The sequence below is a fragment of the Tenrec ecaudatus genome, chromosome 5, assembly GCF_050624435.1.
Source record: "Tenrec ecaudatus isolate mTenEca1 chromosome 5, mTenEca1.hap1, whole genome shotgun sequence".
Lineage (NCBI taxonomy): Eukaryota > Metazoa > Chordata > Mammalia > Afrosoricida > Tenrecidae > Tenrec > Tenrec ecaudatus.
In genome coordinates this window covers 118,209,537-118,230,024 of record NC_134534.1, presented here as the reverse complement: position 1 = coordinate 118,230,024, position 20,488 = coordinate 118,209,537, and the positions used below count along the sequence as shown (strand labels likewise).

Here is a 20,488-nt window from a genome sequence, read left to right as displayed (position 1 = left end):
ATTACTAAACCAGGAATTACTAAAACATAGTGGGACAAGAGAAAAGTAAAAAGAAATGGAGGAAAGAGCTAGGAGGCAAAGGGCACTTATAAAAGTCTAAATAAAGGCATGTACATATGTAAGTATATTTATATATGAGGATGTGGAAATAGATCTATGTGTATATATGTATAGGTCTAGTATTAAGGTAGCAGACTGACACTGGACCTCAACTCAAGTACTCCCTCAATGCAAGAATACTTTGTCCTATTAAACTGACATTTCATGATGCTCACCTTCCCAACACAATTGGTGACGACAATTTGGGTGCATACGCAAATGTGGTGAAGAAAGTTGATGGTGCCCAGCTATCAAAAGATATAGCATCTGGAGTCCTAAAGGCTTGAAGGTAAACAAGCGGCCATCTAGTTCAGAAGTAACAAAGCCCACATGGAAGAAGCACACCAGTCTGTGTGATCATGAAGTGCCGAAGGGATCCGTAATCAGGCATCATCAGAAAAAAATCATATCATTGTGAATGAGGGAGAGTGCAGAGTGGAGACCCAAAGCCCATCTGTAGACAATTGGACATCCACTTACAGAAGGGTCATGGGAGGAGATGAGCCAGTCAAGGTACAGTGTATCAACAATTAAACATACAACTTTCCTCTAATTCCTAAATGTTTCCTCCCCCCACCAACCCCCCACACCACACACAATCATGGTTCCAATTCTACCTTACAAATCTGGCTAGACTAGAGGATATACACTGGTACAGACAGGAACAGGAAACAGGGAATCCAGAGTGGACGATCCCTTCAGGACTAGTGGTGTGAGTGGCAATACTGGGAGGGTGGGGGGAGGGTGGGGTGGAAAGGGGGAGACTGATTACAAGGATCTACATATAACCTCATCCCTGGGGGGGTGGACAACAGAAAAGTGGGTGAAGGGAAATGTCAGACAGGGCAAGATATGACAAAATAATACTTAATAAATTATCAGTGGTTCATGAGGGACGGGGAAGAGGGGATGGAGGAGGAAAAATGAGTTGATGCCAGAGTTTTGAGACTGATCAGGGCAATGGATGTACAAATGTACTTTACACAATTGATGTATGTATGGATTGTGATGAGTTGTGTAAGCTAATAAAATGATTTTTTAAAAGAAGGAAAAATAAAAATAATCTAATTTTTAAATGGGCAAATGATATGAATAGGCAGCTCACCAAAGAAGGCATCCAAGCAGCCAACAAGCATCTTTTACCAAGAGTTAGGATTTTGAAGAAATGTTCATGATCATTAGCCATCTGAGATATGAAAATGCAAACAAGGATGGAATACTACCTCACACAAGCATTAACAGCAAAATTAAAATGAAAGGAAAACAACAAATACTAGACAGGGTGTGGAGAGACAGCCACTATGGCTAATGATACGGTGCTACTTCCAACAAATGGAGGGGAAATCTCCTGTGTCTCAGCAATTCCTCTGTTGGGTAAATAGCCCAAAGAAGTAAGAACTATAACACCAATACACAACTTCACACTTATGTTCATTGCAGCATTGTTAATAGCAGCAAGAAGATGGAAACAACCCAAATACAAATGAGCAGAATGAATCACCTTTGATACACAATAGAATACTATGCATCGTGCACATGGTAGACAACTGGGGAGAAGGTGGGGAAAGGGGAAAAATTGATGAAAATATGGAAGAAATGGGTAGCGGGGACACAGGGCACTAACCCACCCAAGGGGAAGGTATTGTTTATATCTCCACAGGGAAAGAGGGACCAGACTTCATCCCAGTGTCCCAAGGTGTGAAAGCAACATTCCGGCATGGAGTAGGGAAACAGTGGAGAGGTCTGGAGGGCTGGCCCCCGTCTCAAATATTAAGTGGAGGCCTGCCCCTCCCCCCAGAAGAATATATTTCAAAGGATGGCATCAAATTTGCAGATCCGGGAGAGGGACATACCTGATCAGAGCACACGGGAGCAGATGAAGGGGCAGGAAGAAAGAGTGGAACACAGCCTGGCCCACCAGGCCTTGAGGATGATGACCCAAATTAGAGCAGCCAGTCCACAGAGAAGGCCACATGGCCGGCCCCACTATGAGACATGACGCCCCTCACTGATCCATGGCCCTACGGGGGACAGCATTGGAGACACAGCGTGGGAATTGTGCCCGATCTGATCCCGCCACACCGAGGCAAAGCACTGGGGGAGTGCAGCAGAAGAGCAAGGGAATGGAGTGGCAAGGTCCCCAAGGAATGCTGCAGGTGGACTTTGGAGCCAGGGAGTGGTGCCCCAACAGACTGGGCTGGAAAACACTCCTAAAGGCCAACAAACAATCCTTGAACTAACTACAAGCTTTTCTTTCTTGTTGTGTTATGTTTTGTTCTTTGTCAGTCATTTGTTGTTGTTTCGTTGTATATTGTTGCTTGGTTTTGCTCTGTCTTGTTTTTGTGCATGTTATTATCTCTGCAGGTCTGTCTAAATAAGATAGGCTGGATGAACAATCTGGAGGAGAAAACAACGGGACGGACAGTTCGGGGGGACAGGGGATAGGTGGAGGTGGGGGAAAAGGAAGTGGTATTAACAAACCCAGGGACAAGGGAACAACAAGGGATCCAAATTGGTGGTGAGGTGGGTGTGGGAGGCCTGGTAAGGCATGATCAAGGGTAATGTAACCAAGAGGATTGCTGAAACCCAGGTGGGGACGGAGCATGATAGTGGGACAGAAGGAAAGTCAAGGGAAATAGAGGAAAGAGCTAGGAGGCAAAGGGCATTTATAGAGGTCTAGATAAAGACATGTACATATGCAAATATATTTATATATGAAGATGGGGAAATAGATCTATGTGCCTATATTTATAGGTTTAGTATTCAGGTAGCAGAAGGGCATTGGGCCTCCACTCAAGTACTCCCTCAATGCAAGAATACTTTCTTCCCTTAAATTGGCATTCTATGATGCTCACCTTCCTTACACAAAAAAGCTGAAGACAAAGCGGGTGAATAAGCAAATGTGGTGAAGCCTGTGTGATCACGAGGTGACAAAGGTTATCAGGCATCAAAGAACATAAAATCATATCATTGGGTGCACCTCCATGATATGATTGCTGAAAACAAATGGGTGCATAAGCAAATGTGGCAAAGAAAGCTGATGGTGCCCAGCTTTCAAAAGGTCTAGCATCTGGGGTCTTAAAGGCTTGAAGGTAAACAAGCGGCCATCTAGCTCAGAAGAAACAAAGCCCACATGGAAGAAGCACACCAGCCTGTGCGATCACAAGGTTTTGAAGGGATCAGGTATAAGGCATCAGAACAAAGAGATCTTACCATAGTGAATGGGTGGGTTGGGGGAGTGCGGATTGGAGACCCAAAGCCCATTTGTCGGCCACTGGAGATCCCCTTGCAGAGGGGTCTAGGGAAAGAGACGAGTCAGTCAAGGTGCGTTGTAGCACTGATGAAAAATACAACTTTCCTCTAGTTCATAAATGCTTCCTCCACCTCGCCTCTCACTAACATGATCCGAATTCTACCTTGAAAATCTGGCTAGACCAGAGGACGTACACTGGTACAGACAGGAACCAGAAACACAGGGAATCCAGGGCAAATGATCCCTTCAGGACCAGTGGTGTGAGTGGTGATACTGGGAGGGTAGGGGAGAGTGGGTTGGAAAGAGGAACTGATTACAAGGATCTACATTGACCTCCTCCCTGGGGGATGGACAACAGAAAAGGGGGTGAAGGGAGACGTCGGACAGGGCAAGATATGACAAAATAATAATTTATAAACTATGAAGGAGGGGGGAGCGGGGGTGAAGGGGAAAAATTGAGCTGATGCCAGGGGCTTAAGTGGAGAGCAAATGTTTTTAGAATGATGGCAATGAATGTGCAGATGTGCTTTACACAATTGATGTATGTATGGATTGTGATAAGAGTTGTATGAACCCCTAATAAAATGATTTTCAAAATACTATGTATTGCTAAAAAATAGATAGATAACGATGAAACCACAAAGAAACTCATGGTATGAATAAAGCTGGAGAACAATGATGAGTAAAACTATTCAATCATGAAGGCACAGATACTGTATGAGACTGCTATCATGAAGAAAAATTAAGACAAAGGTCTTCATACCTAAAGAAACGTTGAAAGTACTGATGCCGTATTGAGGATTAAGGTGTACCTGACCCATGCTATGGTTTATATGTCCATATATACTTTCCTCTTCAATTAACTTTAATCACATTTTCAACATGCACTAAAGAATGAAGCTTTGATAGTAAGTCATATTTACATAGGCAAGCACTTTCAATTTCTGTCTTGGCAACACTGAGACAACACAAAAAAGTTGGATACTTACTTTCTTGCCTTTCTTTAGAAGAAAAAATAGATTTCTCAATATAATTGGATTTATTGCCTTTAACTTTGCTTAGTTTATGGCAAAAAGACATAGTTCTTTAATTAGACTGCTAAATGTAGACAGAATTGATACATTTCACTATAATACACCTGGATATGAGAACCAACGTTAACACTAAAAAGGAAGTATGTTTAATATGTATCATTTTCCATATGGGGAAACACTTCTGGTTTATTCAGAGCCCAAATCCTTGCGTAGTTCCAGAGAGACCCTGAACAGACTTGATGATTACTCCTGAAACAGTTGAAATACAAACATTACTGAACTTGTAAAACTAACCATAACAAAACAGATACAATCATGAGATAATTAATGAGCAAACTTATGGTGCTTAGAAAGGCTAAAAGTCAAAACATTTCTTATAAGCTTTTTCCTTCCAAGTGTACTTAAGAGGTGAAAAAATATTAAGGGCTGGAAGGTCACAAAACTTAGCAAATATGTCTTTCTGTCATTTAGTAAGACCACACTTGTTTCCAGAAGTGAAGGCGTTTACAGTATCTATTCATTTTCCTACACTGAGGGGATTATTGGAAGCCTAGTAGTAATGCATTGGGCTAAGATCAGCAAGGTCTGCAGTGTGAAACCACCAGTTTCTCCTTGTGAGAAAGGCGGAGCTTTCAATTCCTTAAGTAATCTGAAATGCACAGGGCAGTTCTACCCTTTATTATAGGGTCTTGATGGCCATGGCTTTTTAGTTTAAGGAAATTCACTCTTATTGGTATCGAGTTGATGCTGACTCACAGCGACCCTATAGAACAGGGTAGAGCTGCCACTGTGAGTGTGCAGGAATAGAAAGCCCCATCTTTTTCCTGAGGTGTGACTGGTTTGAATTGCTGATCTTGCATATCACAGCCCAATGAGTAACCATTATATCACCAGAGCTCCTCCTTAAGGGGCTAGTGCATATCCATCCAAATTCAACCATGCCCTCCCACCCTCAAGTGGTGATAGGAGGGATTAAATAGCATAGACTGAGGGTAGACCCTTTTCTTTCAGGTTGGAGGGCAGGATTTCTCCCATGTGCTCATTGGACACTCACAGGCCCTTTCAGGGCTGGCGCCTTCTCTGTTCCTTTTTCTGGTCTGGGACTCCTCTTTTGGTTCCATGGAGTTCACTTGCTGGCCATTTTTCCACATGGTTTTTCATGCTCCTCTGAGGCATCCATTTTCAGTCTCGAACTCTCCCATGGCCCCTGCCAAGTGGCCTTGCACGCATTCCATGGATAGCATGTACTATCTGAGACTCTATTACCTGAAACTTTCCTGACCCTCATAAAAGTTACTTAGATTACAAAAGTGCTTCTGCTGTGTGAATTCTTTCAGTGTTGAGAAGCAAGAACTGGGAAAACCATTCCAGAAACCTAACATGACTACTCCATTCCAGAGGATTAGGGCTGCCATTCAGATTGCCCAAAAGAACGGTGTTACTTCCCAAAGCTGAAGAGGTGGGGCAGTCATTTTAAAAGGCCAAGAAGATGAGGTCTTTGCTAAAGTTGAGGGGGCAGGACTGATATGCCTTAGAGCAGTGTTTCTCAACCTGTGGGTTATAACCTCTTTGGGGGTCAAATGACCCTTTTACTGGGGTCACCTGATTCATAACACTAGCAAAATTACATTTATGAAGTAGCAACGAAAATAATTTTATGGTTGGGAGTCACCACAACATGAGGAACTGTATTAAAGGGTCAGCATTACGAAGGTTGAGAACTATTGCCTTAGAGACTTGCCTCAGCATGCCCTTAATGGAAATTGGTGTGCTAAGTTCACATGGTCATGAAGCACATCCTGATTGCCTTGGTCAGGACTCTAAATCAATCTTGAAAACTCTTCTTCAATGGCCAAAACATGAGTACCAAGTAGCAGGCTATATTGGGAAGTGAAGTTTACCAGGCTACAAAATAGTGAGTAGCACCAAAATAGTGAGTAGCACCAACATAAAGAAGGCATGCTCTCGAGGGTGGAGTCTGGTGTATAGGGGTGGGAAAGCACCGTGTAGCTTCCTGATTGGCAAGTTTGGATGAGGCAGGTGATGTGGCTTTTGGCATGTGGGAAGGTGTTGGGGTGGAGAGGTTGAGAGGGAAGCATGGAAGTGAGCTGCTTGAATTGGCCAGGCGCCATCTTACATTCAGTCAGACCAATTCCTGCCTTTTGGTAACAGGGAACAGGGCCGGAGGTCTCATCCTCAGCAACTGATTCCTGCTGGACAGAGATGGTGAACAATTTGTAGCTGTTCTGTCTCGGCAGGATCACGTGAGTGCTTTAGGGGTTGATAGAACCCAGCTATATACAGCTCCGTGTAGGTTTGATTGGTGAAGGCATGCATGCATTCCTGCAAAAAATTTTGAAAACATGGCCCAGAGCAAAGTTCTACATATTAAATTGCCTACATCTCCTAACTTCTTTAGTCAGTGTTGGATTCATTTCTGTAGGTTTTACCTTTTGCGTATCTATGCCTAATTAATTAACAAAGTAATAACATTGTTCTCCTAGAAAAAGACAGGTTCCCCCCCTTTCTGCAGTGAGAAAATCCAGGGATTGCCTATTTTAAAGTGCCATGCCTGTTAGAGAATTAATTTGGGTTTGCAGCATTAAAAGAGTGTCACCTATTTTTTCCTTATCAATGGTATGGTCTCTTGATAGTTTGCAGTAAAATGAATAGCAGTTCCAATTTCTCCAATTCCAGTTCCCAGAGCTGCCGCTATGCTAGTTCCCATGGGGATAGAGGCCAGAACTGCTCTTTTGTGTGTATAGGAATTTGGGGGAGGTGACTCAGGGTTGTATTTTTGCATGGTGTTTTTCCATTCTTATTCATCTAGGAAAGTTATGTTTTCAGTTATTAAGATTGGGATACATATTCCTGTTCAGTTATCCCATAGATATGTGTAGACAAATGTGTCACATAGGAAAAATATTCCAGGTATTTGACTTCAGTATTTGACCAAAGGAGGATTTGACTATAAGAGGCATTAGACATTGCCTATAGGTTGTAACCCCATAGGAGCCAGGAGGCAACGTCTTGATTGGAAGAAAGAAGTACTTTGGTGGATGGTAGGGGATGCTTTGATTGTCTTGGCAAGGTTGGATGTTCCTCATGAAGATGAAATAGGAAATGCTAGATATCTCTTTGTTGGAGGGAGAGGCATAACCAACACTGTGTGGTGAACATTGGTCAAGAAGTTGATGAGTGGTGTTAAGGAGAGATGAAATTGATGCCTGGGAGTCAGTTTGTTGTGCTATTGTCTGAGAGTCTGACTAATGTTAAGGCTTGAGTCATAGTGATTAGCGCTGCCTTTGAAGAGCTTATTGGGGAGTGGGTGTGCCTCAGCTGTACTTGAGGAGATGACAACAGCATAGCCAGCTTGATATCCCCCCTTGGGGATGAGTGTTGAGCTGCCATCTATAGTTTATGCGTAGTCTGGGTTGAGTCAGGGTGAGGCAGAGATGTGAGGTAGTGGATTGGCAAAGAGATCAAGGGTTTCAGTACGGGAGTATTGGAGTGGAGATGAAATGGAAATTAGCATAGCTGGATTTAGTGGTGAGCAGGGTTGGAATGTAAAATTTGAGTTTTCAATGAAGGTGAGAGGAAATAGCTGTAGATGAGAGGGTGTAAGGGTTGATATAGCACTGTGTGTGACTAGGTCATGTAAATGATGAGGGAACCTAATGTAGGTGTGTTGGCCAAAGGTAATTTTCAAACTTTCTTGTGCCAGGACAGCAGCTGATAGTTGGATCTAGCTGTTTAGCTAGATAGGCTACAGGCGCAAAGGAGGGTCCTAGTTCCTGGCCTAGAAACTTTCACAGCCATACCACATGTGTCAGTCACATACAGAGTAAAGGGAAGGGTTAGACTGGGGAGGAAAACTGGAGCTGAGAGTAAGGCAGATTGAAGTGTTTTATACGCATTTTCAATAGATGTTTCTGAGTCTAGAAGCTCAATGAGATCCCATTTTGCAGCTTCATAGAGGGGGTTATCTAACATGCTAAAATTGGAAATCCACAGTCTGAGATAGTTCACGAGGCCTAGCAAATAGAGTATCTCGGCTTATGTAAAGGGAGTTGGAAGTTGAGCAAGAAGCTCTGTTCTGACTACTGTGATCTCTCTGGAGTATTTTGTGAGTTGGACCCTCAAGGAGATGACAGAGGAGAAGGAAAGTTCGAGTTTGGTGGGGGATACTCGGTACCCTCTATCGGCTAGGAAGTTTAGAAGAATGTTGGTGCTTTGAGAGTGTGGGTCTAACAGGCCTGCCTTAGGGAGTTTTGAGATTATGGGTTTAAGGCCCTTTAGGTGTTGTCAGGCTATAAGGTATTGAGGAACAGTGGGAAATTTCAAGGGGTCTATAATCTGATATAAATAGGTTGGTGGTGCATAGTAACGGAGGGTTGGGTGACATTCCAAACACATGGGTTAACTAGGGCAGGTGATAAAGAAGGGGAATTGGTGTGTGTGTGGTATCAGGACACTAGAGTTATTTGGGGGTGTTAGGGTCTCGTCCAGCGAGACCCTCATGCAGTGACCCGGAGGGGCAACGACCCTGGATGGGAAAAAGAAAGAGAGACATGGGGCAAGACAAGTGCTGATTAAGCCCGTTTATTTTGCCAAAACTCTGGGTATACATTCACAACAGAGAAGGAAGTGGGAGGCACATATTCCAATGAAGCACACTGTGTAACAACCGCATACTGTACAATAACCAATCAGCCACATGTTCCCAATAAGGTACAAAGGGTGCGCAACAGTACTCAAGGACATCATGGTGACGGACGGGTGAACTTATCACTATGTTCCTAATATGGTATATCTGCAGTTCAATGGGTGCTCAGTACTTTGACTAATGGCAACAAGGTCAGTTATCGGAACTGCTCATGCTACAGTAGCTTGGAATGTGGGGGCAAAGTTGGGCAGGAAACAAAGCCTTGCTGTTGGAAAGCGGCCAAGTTTCTGCTACGTGTCTGAGGCCAGGGTCTTAATGGCTATCGGCTCCCAACACGGGGGGGAAGATGGAGGCAAGGAGAATGTCTGCTGCAGCTTATAAGAGAACCAACAAGTTTGGAGCCCAGAGAGGACCACTGTACATAAAAAATTAATACTATTTTGAACTTAGTAAGAATTACCTCTGCCCAATAGGGGGACAGGGCATTGTGGGATGAGTATAAATTGGCATGAGAATTGTACATTATAAAGATGAGTGACCTCAGTGCCACTTTGCAATCTAGACGGGATTGGTGCATGTACATAGGTATAGGCAAGAGATAAAACTCCCAACACATGGAACCCAGAACTGGGATGGGAATAGAGATACCAAAAGGGTAAGGGTAAGGGGGGGGGAGGGAAAGGAGGGGGCACTGATCACAATGAATGGCAGATAACCACACACCCCCAGCCAGGGGGAAGAACATCAGAAACCAGAGGGGAAGGGAGACAGCTGTTGGTGTGAGATTTGAAAATAATTAATAACCTACAATCTATCAAGGGGCCACAAGGGTTGGAGGGGGGTAAGGAGGGGGAAAAGGGGGGAGCTGATCCCAAGGGCTCAGTGGAAAGTAAATGTCTAGAAAAGAATGATGGAATACATGAATGAATATGTCGGATACAATTGATGTATGGTTTGTAACATGAGTTGCAAAAGTCCCCAATAAAATGATTTTTTAAAAAAGAAGAGTGTTACAAGGATCCACATGTGACCTCCTCCCTGGGAGATGGACGGCAAAGAAGGGGGGGAAGGGAGACTCTGGATAGGACAAGATATGACAAAATAACAATGTATAAATTACCACGGGCACATGAGGGAGGGGGGAGCGGGGAGGGAGGGGAAAAAAAGAGGACCTGATGCAAAGGGCTTAAGTGGAGAGCAAATGCTTTGAAAATGATTGGGGCAGGGAATGTGCGGATGTGCTTTATACAATTGATGTATGTATATGTATGGATTGTGATAAGAGTTGTATGAGCCCCTAATAAAATGTTAAAAAAAAAAAAAGAAGAGTGGCCATGTAATGAGAGGTTGTGAGAGCATATCTGAGATGCCTACAATAGTGGTGGGGGCTAGAAGTCTGTCCTGAATATTCAGGCAGTGTTGAATAAGTGGCCCGTGTCCACAAGGAAAGGAAGAGGATTACCTGAGATGAGGATCCTGGGCTCATGATGGGTGATCTCCATTGGAGCCATTGACGTTGGGCATCGTCAATCCTGTGACCAAGCCTATTAGCTTGGGAGGTACCTTAAGCCGGTCATTCCACTGGTGTTATGGGAGGGACTACCATGTATGCCCTCTGGCAGAAAGGGCAATCAATTACCCTAGTGTCCATATTTGAAGTGTGGGCATGGCTTCAGCTGGGGACAAGGTTTGGGGCATTCATATGCCCAATGTCCCATCTGGGAACATTTGAAGCAGGGTCCACGTGGCTTGCCTGTATGTGGTCCATTGGTTAGTGGTTTGGATATACTCATTTTGCCCTGAAGGGTGTTAGCCAGCATCTGATATTTAGTTTTGTCCCTTTCTAGTTTATCTACTTTTTCTGGTTCTTCCTTATTATTGATAAGGTCTTGTTGTGGAGTTTGAGGACCTTCCTCAAGTTTTTAAAACTTTTTCTTAATGTCAAGAATTGACTGCAAGATAAAGTGTGAATGAAGTCAAATGGTGGCAGCTAGTGTTGAGGAATCAACACTGGTGAACTTGTAGAAAATCTCCAAAGAGGCAGGATAAAAATTGGGCTGAATTTTCTTTTGATTGTTGAAGGATTTCTCTAATCTTATCATAATTGACCATTTTATTTGCCATCTTTAGTAGGGCCTCAATAAGATGCAAAACCATGTCATCTTGGAGTGTGGTTCCCATGACCAAGTTGGAAATTCCAGGTAGGGTCTCATCTGGGAACTGAAGGTGGAATTTTCAAATATATAGGCTTTTGAGCAGGGAAGGGCTGAGCGCTAAGGGTTGTGGGGTGAAGAATTTGGCGGCAAAACGGAGGGGGCTAGATAACATAGAAGATGGAGGTGGCAGGAGAGAAGATGGTGGCAAAGGAGGAGGGGAAGGGGAGAGTGGAGGAGAAAATGGTGGGTAAGCAGAGTGGAAGGAGCTGGAGGGGTCAAGGAGGAGAATGGAAGAGAATTATAAGGAGGAGGAGGGGAGAGATCTGGAGCTGATGGAGGAAGCACAGATGTGGGTGGAGGGGCATGATCAGATGGATTCATTGTCTGGGAGCAGGGGCTTCTTCTGAGCCAGCAGGAGTTGGGAAGTGGGACAGTTTGGGCACAGAGAAGGATGAAGGCGGAGGTGGAAAAAGTCTGTACAGAGGTAACTTCTAAATACTTGCCATTAAATTGACAAAAATTATCAAGGTCTTGAAGGATGTTAAAATCAAAAGAGCCGTTTTCTAGCCATTTTGAGTCACTGTCTAGTTTGTATTGAGGCCAAACCTTATTGCAAAAAAAAAAATGATTAAGCATTCAGGCTTAGTATCGGGGTATACACCCAGACGTTTAAGATTAGCAAGTAGACATCGCAGAGGTGAAGTTTGGAGCAACCTGGATTAAGTACCTTTCATAGTTTGAGGGTGAGTGAAATTCGTGCTCCTGAGGAGAAAGACGGCCCAAGGAGCGTTCCCTCATTGAGCCCGTCATAATCCGGGTCCTTAGGGAGCAAAGGAAGGGAAGCAGGTCAGGCAGCGTCCCCACCCTGAATGTGACCCGAGCCCCCAAGGCAGAGTCCGCCAACCCGGTACCAGGATTTTGGAATGGAGGCCTTTCTGAAAGGCCGTGAAAAATGGCTCCAGGAAGGGAACCCAAATAAACACTCACCCACAATCAGCCAGTATGCGGATGCAGTCTGTAATGGCAATTGAGGAGGGTCCCTGGAAGATACCCACTTTGGCAGGTCTAGGAGGGGCCAGGAAGCCAATTGACCCAAGAGAAGGCCACTGTGGTCCCGGCACTCAATCCTCCCAGGTTTCAGCATCAAATGAACGAAAAACGGGCCAAAACATGGGAATGAATTAAGAGGCTACTCCAAAATGGCCAGTAGCACCAAGACAAAGGCGGCACAAAGAGATACACTCTCGGGAGTGGAGACTGGTGGCTAGTGTGGGAGAGTACCATGTAGCATCCTGATGGTTAACTTTGTATGAGGCAGGGTGACGTGACTTGGCATGTGTGCGAAGATGGGGGGGGGGAGGCGGCGGCGGGGAAAGGGTGTGCAAGAAGCATGGAAATGAGCTGCTGGAATTAGCCAGGCACCACCTTCCATTCAAACAGACCTATTACTTCTGTCTAGCATAATTCATCCCAATCAGCTTCTGTAGCCCTACCTATGATGAATTAATCTGCTGCCAATCATTCGTTAGTTTCCTTTGCCATCTCATGGCCTTTTTGTCTTCAAATCTCTACAAACCCTTGATCATCATTGTGATCTTGTTCTAGTGGTCCCTCTCATCCAAGTGATTTCTCTGTCTTGTTTTGGTGCGATCAGGGGTCTCTTTTTGTATCGGAAATCAAATGGTGTAGTTGACAGGGTTCCAAACCTATCTTTCCTGTGGGATCTCCAACCTGAGGTAACTGGTACCAGGAAAAGGGTGTTTTACCCCACATATCCATGGGCTCTCAGAGCCCCTACAAGTGTGTACTCCTGGACTTAGAAACCCATGTGTTGAGGGCTTTCAGAAACTTCATTAAATCTTGTGTCTTTCTCACCTATGAATTGTTAAAAGCATATTCATTTTCTGCTCTGCCCAGTTTCAGCTGTCTTCTCTGCAATTTGTTCCAGGACTCTGGTTCTGTATGACTAGGTTTTATGTTGCTCAGAGAAATGTCTGAAAATTGCTGTTTCATTTTGGCATTTATCAGAAGTAATTCCTATTTTCAGGGAGCTGTGAGTTTATGCTGTTTTGTGCATGTTTAGTGGGATGCAAATATATATATATATATTTATATTTATAATAGGAGCTCTGGTAACAGTGGAAATGTGGAGAACAAGTATACATGATTATAATGGCACAGTATACATAATTATAGTTTGATAAAGGTCAACTGGGTTGGGGCTAAAATAGATTGGAGAAAACCAGAGTTTGAGGTGGGCCTAAGTTTTGGTCTCTTGAAGGAGGCCTAAGTTTCAGTTTCAGGTTCCTGAAACAGACGTGACCCACTGCCTGATGTGGCCTGACCCGAGCTGACCAATGGGACACAGTGTCCAACAGCCCTTCAGCCAACGGAACTTTGGTGACCGCCTGCCGCCGGCAGGTCAATCGGCAGGACACACGTGACCCTACTGGCCAGTCACTGCTGGACAGGACTGGCACCAGAAATATTCTCCAATAAATTTAAAGAATAACAACCCTGGACTGTCCCTTGCCCCCTAACCTTATAAAAGCCCGGGGAACAAAGAGCTCAGGGCTGATTCCCTTTTGGACGCTGGGTCCCCGCTGCGCCAGGCAGCGGAGGGAAGAAGCCCTAGCTCAAGCTAGAAAATAAACTCCTTTTGCCGCTTTTTGCATCTCAACTGGTCGTAATTCTTCCGTGCGCCCAAGGTGAGCTCGTGTTCCCTTCCCCAATCCAACAGAAACACACTTTGGGTTGTTGTCCTTTGGTATAGAATATGTCAGAATGAATTCAATGTCCGTGAGATTTTGGAATTTATATATATACAAACACTTGCATTTAGGGTGAATTTACCCAGAATGGGGGAAGGCATTGAACCCTTTTTGTTTTGAACATTTCTTAATCCCTTTGTAAGATACAATTCATGCTTTCTTTCTACTCATGCAGTAAAAATGGAATTATCAGTGGTGTCCATTGAAGAATATTTTCAGTAATTTTTAAATGGGTAAATCTAACTAAGGCAATTGAAATTGTGCAGCTATTTTAGATTGTTGGTGCTGTTTTGATAAGGCTGTGCAGTTAATTTTTGTAACATGAAATATTACAAGGGAAAACACAGGCAGCAAATGACCTTATAGCCTAGTAGAGAGTATTTGGCCTTCACAAAAAATAGCGTCTACTTAGATGAAAGCAGCTTATGGGCCAGCTAGGGATAGTGGATGAGAATCCACCTTAAGAACATCCTGTTTTGAATTTTGTTTTCTCCTCTCCATTAACAAACTGCCTTTTGAGATTTTTTGATTAGCTAATCCTATTAAGTTTTTGATTGGTATAAGAAAGCCTTTCTCTTTTTAAAGATCATTTTATTAGGGGCTCATACAACTCTTATCACAATTCATGCATACATCAATTGTGTAAAGCACATTTGTACATTCATTGCCCTCATCATTCTCAAAACATTTGCTCTCCACTTAAGCCCCTGGCATCAACTCCTCAATTTTCCCCTTCCCTCCCTGCTCCCATCTCCCTCATAAACCCTTGATAATTTATAAATTATTATATCATATCTTGCCCTTTCCAACGTCACCCTTCACCTACTTTTCTGTTGTCCGTCCCCTAGGGAGGAGGCTATATGTAGATCCTTAAAGTCTTTCTAAAGCAAAATATCTATCAAAGTATATGTTTTACCTATAGATGATATTATTAGGTAAAATATATGTATACATTTTTATTTTTCAAGTGTTAAGTTTTGATTTCATGATATCTTTATTGATTAGATTGTTTTCATATGAAAAGTTAATGAAATGATTCATTTTGAAAGATTTTTATATATGTATCTATCATTTTAGAATGTAGAACTTTATAAGTAACTTGAATTAGATATTACAGAATGTGTTTCATTGAGACTATATGATTTTATACTTACCTAGCAGGGGAGATACCATGATCATGAAGGTGGTTTTCCCAGGGCGAGGCTTATCCATTGCACTCCGGATGTGCTAACCCCTGCGATTTCCTCAAATGTGGGAAACTCGACTGCAGAATTTGTGGTAGTGGGGGACTGCGTTCGCGCTCTACAGTTTAAAAAAAATAGTAAAGGAAAAAAAACTATATGATTTAAAAACTAAAACTAGTTCTAGGTTAGTCAGCAGCTCACCTTTTAGATTTAATTCTAGTGTTTTCATAATAGCCTAAATTTAAAAAGCTACTAATCAGAAAGTCAGAAGTTCTAGCCCAACAGCCACTGGGGGGAATGAGAGATGGGAGGGTGGGAATCATTCAGTCTTTAAATAATTGGCTTCCAGGATAAGAATGCTTTAGGTTCATCAAACCTTACAGTATTGAAAAAAGGTGGATACTTTAGTGTTATTTCTCAGATTCCAATTTGGCCAACACATGTTTTGGTACCTCATACATATAACTTGTTTCTGGGTATATTTGACCTGCTGATTCAAAAATGGCAGGGTTTTCCCCCTTCAGCTCTCATTTTTGAGATACAGAACATATGCCATATGCCATTCTTCACTGTTCACCCACCAAAAAATCAGGACATTTTAATGTAGTGTTAGCTAGCTTAAGTTAAGAGGACATGTACACTGGTTTTATTTAAAGTAGTTTGTGTTCTACTAAATATTTAGGTCATTATACTTCACATGGTATCCTTTGATCCAAAGATGTATTTAAACAGCAAATATTACATAAACTCTAAACATTATTTCACCTTTATTAGGAACTGAATAGCAAGCAGTTATAATTTGTTATCTTTTTTTCTTTTCTTTTTTTATTGTTTTATTAGGGGCTCATACAACTCTTTTCACAATCCATACATACATTTTTACCTTCATTGCCCTCATCATTCTCAAAACATTTGCTCTCCACCTAAGCCCCTGACATCAGCTCCTCATTTCCCCCCTCCCTCTCCACTCCCCCTCCCTCATGAACCCTTGATAATTTATCAATTATTTTGTCATATCTTTCCATGCCCAACGTCTCCCTTCTCCCACTTTTTTGTTGTCTGTCCCCCAAGGAGGAGGTCACATGTAGATCCTTGTAATTGGTTCCCCACTGTCCCTCCACCCTCCCTGTATAGCCACTCTTGCTACTGGTCCTGAAGGGATCCTTCCTGGATTCCCTGTGTTCCCAGTTCCTATCTATACCAGTGTACATCCTCTGGTCTAGCCAGATTTGTAAGGTAGAATTGGGATTATGATAGTGGGGAAGGAGCAGGCATTTAGGAACTAGAGGAAAGTTGTATGTTTCATCGTTGCTACATCACGCCCTGACTGGTTCGTCTTCTCCCTGAGACCCTTCTGTAAGGGGATGTCCAGTGGCCTACAAATGGGCTTTGGGTTTCCACTCCACACTCCCCCCACTAATTCACGATGATAAGATTTTTTGTTCTAATGATACCTGATACCTGATCCCTTTGACACCTGGTGTGCTTCTTTCATGTGGGCTTTATTGCTTCTGAGCTAGGTGGCCACTTGTTTACCTTCAAGCCTTTAAAACCCCAGACGCTATACCTTTTGATAGTTGGGCAACATCAGCTTTCTTTGCCACATTTGCTTATGCACCCATTTGTCTTCAGTAATCATATCATGGAGGTGAGCACACAATAATATGATTTTTTTTGTTCTTTGATGCCTGATAACTGATCCCTTTGTCACCTTGTGATCACACAGGCTGGTGTGTTCTTCCATGTGGACTTTGTTGCTTCTGAGCTAAATGGCCACTTGTTTACCTTCAAGCCTTTAAGACTCCAGACACTGTATCTTTTGATAGCCGGGCACCATCAGCTTTCTTCACATTTGCCTATTCACCCACTTTGTCTTCAGCGGTTGTGTCAGGAAGGTGAGCATCATAGAATGCCAATTTAAGAGAAGAAAGTATTCTTGCATTGAGGGAGTACTTGAGTGGAGGCCCAATGTCCTTCTGCTACCTTAATACTAAACCTATAAATATATGCACATAGATCTATTTCCCCATCCTCATATATAAATATATTTGCATATGCACATGCCTTTCTTTGGACCTCTATAAATGCCCTTTGCCTCCTAGTTCCTTCCTCAATTTCCTTTTACTTTCCTCTTGTCGCACTATCATGCTCAGTCTTCATTTGGGTTTCAGTAATTCCTCTTGGTTACATTACCCCTGATCACATACTACCAAGCCTCCAACACCCTCCTCACCACCGATTTGGATCACTTGTTGTTCCCTTGACCCTGGGTTTGTTAACACCACTACCTTTCCCCTCACCTTCCCCTCTTCCATGTCCCCCCAGAACTGTTGGTACCCTTGTTTTCTCCTCCAGATTGTTCATCCAGCCTATCTTATTTAGACAGACCTGCAGAGATAATACCATGCACAAAAACAACACAGAGCAGAACCAAGCAACAATATACAACAAAACATCAAAACAACAAACCAATGGCAAAAAAACAAAACAAAATGGACCAAGAAAGAAAAGCTTATAGTTAGTTCAAGGACTGTTTGTTGGCCCTTAGGAGTGTTTTCCAGTTCAGTCTTTTGGGGCCACCTTCAGCATTCCCTTGCTACTCTGTTGCATCCCCTTAGTGTTTTGCCTGGATGTGGCAGGATTAGATCAGGCACAATTCCCATACTATGTCTCCGGTGTTGTCCCCTGTAGGGCTATGGGTCAGTGACAATTTGTTATCTTATAGAGGGGCCAGAAATAAGAGTTACTGAATAATAAATAAGGAACCCTGAGAGCATAGTGGGTTATGTGTTTGACTGCTAACCATAAGGTCAGCTATTCAAGCCTACCAGCCACTTTACAAAGGGAAAGATGAGATTTTCTGTCCTATAAAGATTTATAGCCTCAGAGGTACACTGGTATAGATAGGAACTGTGAAAACAGGGAATCCAGGAGAGATGATATGATCCCTTTGGGACCAGTGGTGAGAGTGGCAATACCAGGAGGGTGGAGGGAGGATAGGGTGGAAAGGGGGAACCGATTACAAGGATCTACATATAACCTCCTCTCTGGGGGATGGACAACAGAAAAGTGGTGAAGGGTGACATCAGACAGTATAAGATATGACATAATAATAATTTATAAATTATCAAGGGTTCGTGAGGGAGGGGGAGCAGGGAGGGAGCAGGGAAAATGAGGAGCTGATGCCAGGGGCTTAAGTGGAGAGCAAATGTTTTGAGAACAATGAGGGCAATGAATGTACAAATGTGCTTTACACAATTGATGCATGTATGCATGGATTGTGATGAGTTGTATGAGCCCCTAATAAAATGATTAAAAAAAAAAGATTTACAGCCTCAGAAATCCAGAGAAATTCCACTCTGTCTGATAGGGTTGCTATGAGTCATAATTGACTGACTGATAGTGCAGCCAATATTTAGTATTTAGTATAATAAATAGAGAGTCAAATGTAAGAGGTTAAATGCCAGGGTGTTAGAGTTCAAATACCTTTACTGAAATCAGAATGTTCCAATATTGTTATACAATGACACAACTACCCATTCTGCACACAGAAACTCTTAAAAGTTAGAATTTTTCTTATAAAGAAGCTTAGAGTCAACCTCTCCTTTGAGACATTTAACATGAATCAGCCATTGCCTTGTTAAATATTAAAATATGTTCTAAAATGTGCCGTGTATAATTTGAAAATTTTTTAAATTTAAAAATATTTATGAAAATTTCTATGAAGTCATATTTTAAAAATTCTAAATTGCCCTCACACCTTCCATATATGTGCCCTTTCTTTTTATTATCATTACTTTCCATTCTTCTCAAGTTGTATGAAGTCTCCAACTTGTAATCTCTGTATATATTGCACAGCTTCACATACCAAAAAGAAAAGTGATCATACAGGACAGAGAAGAACTGCTCTTTTGGGTTTCCAAATCTTTAAATCTTTGAAAGGCTACATCGTGACTGTTGGGTTGGAACCACTGATCATATGTTTAGAGCTAGCCACCACTAGCCATAGATAGCTTGCCTTGGAAATCTCCTAACACCTCATTCTCCTTCAAATACTTCTTACCTTTTTGGGGGTCTTATCCTATAATTTGGGGGTCTGAATTCTTCACATATTTAAAAGTTGGATGATAAATTAATAAATTACTATAGCTCAATAGCTGAAAACCTACTAGAACTGATGTGATCTCTCCAATGCAATTTTCTGAGTACCAAATAACCCCAGGAACAGGACTAGAAACCAAGACATTAATAAAAATGTTTTTTTGTTGTTAGGCTGTGTTATTATATATTATACATTCCTACCCATCTAAAACTTCATACAACTAAGACTTACTTTCTAATATCTACTTCCTTGTTCCAAGTTCTTTGGAATTAAAAAAATACTTTCTGTATTATTCAAGAACAGACATGGTGTGTGATCCTCTAGATGATACGACCTGGGGGGCTAATTGGAATACTCTGTCCACAGGGCCATTACATAGCCAAAAAAAAAATTGCTTGGGTATAATAGATATAATTCTTGTTTTGTCTGAAGGCTATATTAGTAGACATTTACATCTTGTGACTCATTTTTACTTAGTAAGTTATTTTAATTGCTACTATTGTTTATTTTGAATCTATCTGTTTACCTATAGGCTTACTAAATATTTACTTTGGAACTAACTTCACAGCAGTGAGTTTGAAGGTTTTTAAATTTGTTTTTAACTTTGATACATTTTCCAATTGACAAGTTTGTTTGCTTTTAAAACTCATTTTATTGGGAGCTCTTACATCTTTTGTCACATTCTATACATCCATCCATTGTGTCAAGCACATTTGTATATATGTTGCCATCATGATTTTCAAAACATTTTCTAAATGAGCCCTTGATAATAACTTATTCCCGCCATTCCCTGCCCTCCCTCCCTCATGAGTCTTTGATAATTTATAATTATTTTTTTCATGTCTTACACCGACCAATGTCTCCCTTCACCCACTATTCTCTTGTCCATCCTCTAGAGAGGGGGTTAAATATAGATTATTGTAATTCGTTCTCCCATTCTCTCTACAACTTCCCCTTACCCTACTGGTATCACTACTCTCATTGTTGATCCTGAGAGATTTATCTGTCCTGCATTTCCTGTGCTTTCAGCTCTAATCTGTACATGTGTACATGCTCTGGTCTAGCCAGATTTGTAAGGTACAATTGGGATCATGATAGTGGGGGATGAAGAGGAACCATTAAAGAACTAGAGAAAAGTTGTAAGTTTCATCGGTGCTATACTGCACCCTAACTGGCTTATCTCTTCCCCAAGGCTCTTCTGTAAGAGAATGTCCAATTGTCTA

The 20,488-nt window shown here is 42.2% G+C and overlaps 1 long non-coding RNA gene and 1 other non-coding gene across 3 annotated transcripts in view; one reads left to right on the top strand and one right to left on the bottom strand.

Moving 5' to 3' along the window:
• Positions 1-20,488, bottom strand: part of LOC142448229 (uncharacterized) — a 79,347-nt gene that overhangs the window by 51,606 nt on the left and 7,253 nt on the right. Inside the window, exons 3-4 of one of the 2 annotated variants that reach the window (XR_012784511.1) lie at positions 15,134-15,281; positions 3,313-3,397 (exon numbers count right to left, since the gene is read on the bottom strand). This is a non-coding gene — a long non-coding RNA (uncharacterized LOC142448229). The remainder of the gene's footprint in view (positions 1-3,312; positions 3,398-15,133; positions 15,282-20,488) is intronic. The other variant, XR_012784512.1, reaches the window with a different exon arrangement.
• Positions 15,126-15,289, top strand: LOC142449747 (U1 spliceosomal RNA). The gene has a single exon (XR_012784859.1). It is a non-coding gene; the product is annotated as a U1 spliceosomal RNA (small nuclear RNA).